The 6,125-nt window shown below is 43.6% G+C and overlaps 1 long non-coding RNA gene across 7 annotated transcripts; it reads right to left on the bottom strand.

Annotated features, from left to right (window-relative positions):
- Positions 1–4,189: 4,189 nt before the first annotated feature.
- LOC126982858 (uncharacterized) lies at positions 4,190–5,627 on the bottom strand. 7 transcript variants are annotated; one of them, XR_007735347.1, is made up of 4 exons: positions 5,014–5,627; positions 4,703–4,861; positions 4,478–4,543; positions 4,223–4,318 (listed from the first exon to the last, which is right to left on the bottom strand). It is a non-coding gene; the product is annotated as an uncharacterized LOC126982858 (long non-coding RNA). The 7 variants fall into 7 exon arrangements; XR_007735348.1 differs by having other exon boundaries at positions 4,257–4,318; positions 4,478–4,636; positions 4,796–4,861; XR_007735350.1 differs by lacking the exon at positions 4,478–4,543 and having other exon boundaries at positions 4,190–4,318; positions 4,796–4,861; positions 5,014–5,622.
- Positions 5,628–6,125: the final 498 nt, after the last annotated feature.

The following is a 6,125-nucleotide window of genomic DNA, read 5'->3' as shown; positions in this document are numbered from 1 at the left end:
AAATTGCGTTTTCAAACAGACGATCCACTGTGTGTCATCTTAAGAAGAGGTAGCACTATCGCTGAAACAGTACACTCCAGTCTTGGGATACTGATCATTTGGATAAGGGTTTCATTTTAGAATGTGTATAATAACTGATTGCATACGTAGATGGACAGTAAGTGTCGAGGAGTGGATACCTCTCGAGCTAGAGATGAGGCGCCCCAAGATCTTAAATGTATAACAAGAGCGCCACTGCATGGTGACCCTCCTGATGTTTCTTCGGGAACCAACGTGGGGTAATATGGCAAGTAGGACAAACCTTCACTTCAGGGGTATGCGACGGTGCAACAAGTATTGCCCCGTTATAAGGATCAATCGAGGATGAATAGATAGATTTAGCTGAGCGAAATCCAAGTCTTTTTTTCATTCCCCTTCATAAAGTTTCATTTAGAAGCTTCAGTACCTTGGACAAATCTCGCAGCAGTCTGGACCATGGAAGTCTGAGTGGTAGAAAACGGAAGCTGTATAAGGGGACCCCGTAGTCAGTTTGCCTAGGGACAGACACATAACAGGGCTCCTGATGCGGAAGGAAAGGGAACCCCAGAGATCGTTTGGGAGAAGCGCGTTGTCTTTGAAACGGCCATATGGCGTATACCCCGGTTATAGGAATGGAGGATGAGGGAGAAAAATAGATACAGATGATTTTTGGAAGTAAGATAAGGGGCTGTTTCCCTTGATATGTCACATAAACACAGCAAGCATGAGAACTGGTGGAAGAGGGGACACAAGATAAATGGACACAGAAAAAGCCTTAGGTAGAAAAAGTACAGGGACGAAGAAATGTGAACCTCTACTGGCAGTGAAGGGAAAAGAGACGAAGTATAGAGTCGGGGCATCCTTATGGACCCTAAATCTAGTCTTTATACTCCTCTTCAGCAAGGACTGGCACACACACACATAATACACTTTAGTACAGAGCTGTGCACACACACAGAGATAAACAATAGGCAACATGAATAAAAAACATCTCAATTATGAGAAGGAAACACAGGTGGTAAGAAATGCACACCCTGTATTAGGCAGAAAGGAATAAATGAAAGCACACAAAAAAAACACAGAGAGAGTGCACACCTTAACACAGGCAGGAAGGGAAGCCCCGGCCACACACTCTGACGCTAACCATCACACACTTGCGAATTAGGCTGCATCGCCTTAAACACACACACACACACACACACACCACACGACATCACAATGGCTCCCTTGCCATCCTTGTGCCCTGCAAAATTTGCCCTGTGTGTGTGTGTGTAAGTGTGTGTGTGTGTGTGTGTGTGTGTGCTCTTTTCCCTTCGACTCTCCTGATGCAAAACAGATCCTGGTAAAGGTGGAGATTGAGTTACAGACCCCCAGGATTTTCTCCCTAGCCGGTCCCGGCGAAGAGCCATTCATTTCAATCCCTGAAAAATTGAAGGCTAAAGAAAACGAAAGCGGTTTTACAAAAGAGAATGGTCTTTTCAATTTCATAACCTCTGGTAACAATTAAATGTCGCTCTTCGCAGTGTGCGCGCTCGTCTTGTTGCTGGGGAACCGTCTGAGCGGCAGCAGCCACTGCACGCTGGCCTACGGCAACACCTAAAAACTCCAGCTCCACAGGGCTCTCCCGAACAATAAATTATGAGGCGGCCTCCGGCACCAGAGAAGCCGTTATGAACCTCGCCATATAATAAAAGTTGGACGAGGGAAAGTTCGTTAACGGTCTACCCAATCATGCCCTGGAAATTATCCCAAGAGCATGATGGCACTAATGACACCATCAAGACCGTGGTGAGGAAAAGAGTCTTTAATAGCCATAATACAGATGAAACGATTGAGGCATGCTAACCCGGAAACAAAGACAGTCGTTGAAAGACTACAGAAACGGCGACGTAAAGCCTCAGTTCAGACTGCATTAACGCCACAGTGAGAAGGAAAAGGAAAGCGGCGAAAATCTGTCACAGTGATGACGGAAACCGCAACTTGAGATTCCACAAACACCTAGGGGCGGATGACAAAAATAAGAGGAAGAAAATGACAAAAACAGAAAATGTATTATAAAGAGACGAACAATGACCTCACCAAGAGAAAAGAAAAGGAGGAGAAACTGAAGTATCAACTCAAAAGTAGAACGAACAGAGGTAACAAGGAAATTCTGCCTGGCAATAATAAAACGGAATGAAACTTCTCGTTACAGAGGGAAAGAAGAAAAACTACCTTCACGAAGACCATGAAGATGATATTTGTGGAAGTAAAAAGATTTTTTACAGAAAAAGACCGATGGATCTCTCCATGATAGAAGTACGAACAGAGGTAACAAAGGAGAAGTTACCTTTGGGACAATAAAACCGAATGAAACTGGTAACTTTAAGAAAAGAAAAGACTATACCTTTGCAGGAAAAAAGCATTTCATTGACATCTGTGGAGGGAGGCACTAAAAACACAAAAAACAACAACAAAAAGAAAGATACCGATGGACTACTCACTACTACTACTACATCATCATTACGAACAAGAGATAACAAAATTCTGCACTACGGCAAATAAAACGAAATGAAACTTTAGTAACAGAAAGAAGAAATATACTCAGACCTTCTGAGAAACATCATTATAATAAGACTTCTGTGGAGGAGAACTTGCAAGCAAGAAAATAGCGATGGACCTCTGAAGAAGAACGCACCACCACCACCACGACCCACGAGAAGAGGAGGAGGAGGGGGTGGGTGGTATGAGGGGGGAGCCGCACCTATGACAACCAGAAAATGCAACTCGACGTCCCTGTCAGGTGTGATGCCGCCGCTACCACCAGGGGAAGAGTCGAGGGGAGGAGGCGTTTGTTTCCCCTCTTTCCCTCTCTCTTCCTATCCTTTCCACTCATCTGCTTTCATTTTTCTCTTAATTTTTTTAGCTTCTCTTCCTTCTCATCTCTTTCCCTCTCTCTTCCTATCCCTTCCACTCATTTGTTTTCCCTTTTTTCCTCCTTGTCTTAGCTTTTCCTCCTTCTCATCTCTATAGGAATGAGAGGAATGGGAGAAAAGAGGAGGGAAAAGAAGAGGACATGGAAAGAGGGGAGGAAAGAAAGGAGATAAAAATAGATATAGATAGATAGATAGATAGATAGATAGAGATAGAGAGAGAGAGAGAGAGAGAGAGAGAGAAGTCAAGTGAAGTGACGATAAGCATACTTGTACCGAACCCCTGAGCCTCGCATCCTCCTTAAAACACACACACACACACACACACACACACACACACACACACACACACACACACACACACACACACACACACACACACACACACACACACACACACACACACACACACACAAGAAATGGAGAGTGTGTGTGTGTGTGTGTGAGCTGTTTTCAATCCCTGAGCTGACGAAAGCTGTTTTCACAAAACCGTCACAAACAACAGTTATGAAGTTCTTCGTTGCCTGGACAATCGTCCTGATCCTGGGGAACTGGCTGCCTGCAGCCAGCAGCTGGCCAGCAGGTTGAGCTCCACAGGGCTCCCAAGGACGAGGTGCCCTCCTGGCCTCGAGAAGGCCGATGGCGACCCTGAAGAAAGTTGACGAGGGGAACTCAAATATTTCCAAATTGCCTGATCATGAGAGGATGATGCCAAGTTTGCAAAATGGCGCGAATGACAGTATCAAGAGCAAGGAAAGGAAAGCCTTTGATAATAGAGATGAAACGGGGCATGTAACCGGCAATAAGACAGTCGTTGAAAGACTCTTACCAGTGCCACTGAGGTAACAAAGGAGATTCTGCCAGGCAATAAAACGAATCAAGTATTAGCAACAGAGAAAGAAAAACTACCTTTAGAGGAAACCATTAGGGAAACATGTGTGGAAAGTAAGAACGATACGGATAAGAGCGACGGACGCCAGAAAGTAGAACGGACAGAGAAAACCATTGAGATTCTTCCCGGCAATAAAACGAATGAAATGTTAGTAACAGAAAAGAAGAAAAACTGCCTTCACAGGAAACCATTAATGAGACATCTGTTGAGAGTAAGAATGTAACAGAAAATGGCGATGGTCCTCTGACAGTAGAACGGACAGAGAAAACAACGGAGATTCTGCCAGCCAATGAAACGAATGAAAGTATTGTAACAGAGAAAGAAGAAAGACTACCTTCACAGGAAAGCATTTCGATGACATCTGTGGAGGAGAGTAGAAATGCTTCAGAAAATGGCGTTCGACCTCAGAAAATAGAACGACCAGAGAAAACAATGGAGATTCTGCCCGGCAATAAAACGAACGAAATTGTTGTAACAGAGAAAGAAGAAAGACTACCTTCACAGGAAAGCATTTCGATGACATCTGTGGAGAGTAGGAACGTTACAGAAAATGACGATGGCCCTCTGGTAGTAGAACGAACAGAGAAAACAATGGAGATTCTGCCCGGCAATAAAACGAATGAAGTTGTAGTAACAGAGAAGGAAGAAAAACTACCTTCACGAGAAACCATTAAGGAAACATCTGTGGAGAGTAGGAACGTTACAGAAAATGACGATGGCCCTCTGGTAGTAGAACGAACAGAGAAAACAATGGAGATTCTGCCCGGCAATAAAACGAATGAAGTTGTAGTAACAGAGAAGGAAGAAAAACTACCTTCACATGAAACCATCAAGGAAACATCTGTGGAGAGTAGAAATGTTACAGAAATGGGCGATGGACCTCTGGTTGTAGACCGAACAGAGAAAACAAAGGAGATTCTGCCCGGCAATAAAACGAATGAAATTATTGTTACAGAGAAAGAAGAAAAACTACCTTCACATGAAACCATCAAGGAAACATCGGTGGAGAGTAGGAATGTTACAGAGAATGGCGACGGACCTCTGGTAGTAGAACGAACAGAGAAAACAAAGGAGCTGCCCGGCAATGAAACGAATGAAGTTGTTGTAACAGAGAAAGAAGAAAACTTCCACGAGAAACCATTAAGGAGACAAAAGTGGAGAGTAGAAACGTTACAGAAAATGTCGATGGACCTCTGGTAGTAGAACGAACAGAGAAGACAAAGGAGATTCTGCCCGGCAATAAAACGAATGAAGTTGTTGTAACAGAGAAAGAAGAAAAACTACCTTCACAGGAAACCATCAAGGAAACATCTGTGGAGAGTAGGAATGTTACAGAAAATGGCGATGGACCTCTGATAGTTGACCGAACAGAGAAAACAAAGGAGATTCTGCCCGGCAATGAAACGAATGTTGTTGTAACAGAGAAAGAAGAAAGACTACCTTCACATGAAACCATCAAGGAAACATCGGTGGTGAGTAGGAATGTTACAGAAAATGGCGATGGACCTCTGATAGTTGACCGAACAGAGAAAACAAAGGAGATTCTGCCCGGCAATGAAACGAATGAAGTCGTAGTAACAGAGAAGGAAGAAAAACTACCTTCACGGGAAACTTCTGTGACGCCACCGAAGGTTGTTAAAAAGATTAGGAGAAGGAAAGCTTGTAGGTGTGACTCGTTGTTGACCCTTACGGTGGTAACAGAAGAATTAATTGAAAGAATTGCTCGTGTTGTATTGAAGGAAATGACAACAGAGTAGTGATAGTGGGTTGCTGTTTCTCTTATCAATTTCTTTGAAAAAAATCAAAATCAAAATAAATATTAAAGAAGTCAGGAGGCCGTGAACCATTCAAATATGTCACTTATGAACACGGTGATTGCGGCCCCGGCTTAGATTCGAGAGAGTTGTGTTTCTTTTAAGAGTGTACACACACAATGCCGGTTTGTGTCCGGCCCTGAGTATTACAGCAGTTAGTGGTGTCCTTAGTTAACAGTTTACCACAGTTACCTTCCGCAGGTTTCCCCAGTGAGCACTGAGGCCACGCGCAGCTATTGCGTTGACCCTCTTACCTATATAGTTACCGCAGCGTCCAGATTCAAGGAGCCGTTATTTAAGGCAACATGTATAAAATTTCAGCCTGTCTCCATGCACGCTTTGTTCACGCCTAGTTAGTGCCACATCAAGTGTCTAGGAGCCATTTTTTTAAGGTAAAATATACATGATGCCAGTCAGTCTATTTTCATGTATTAATCCAGACCCTGGTAACGTCGCATCCAGTGTCAAATAGCCATTTTCTAATACAAT

The sequence above is a fragment of the Eriocheir sinensis genome, chromosome 52 (assembly GCF_024679095.1).
Source record: "Eriocheir sinensis breed Jianghai 21 chromosome 52, ASM2467909v1, whole genome shotgun sequence".
In the NCBI taxonomy this organism is placed as follows: Eukaryota; Metazoa; Arthropoda; class Malacostraca; order Decapoda; family Varunidae; genus Eriocheir; species Eriocheir sinensis.
Note: the sequence above shows the minus strand (reverse complement) of the source record. Positions and strands in the feature narration are given on the sequence as shown.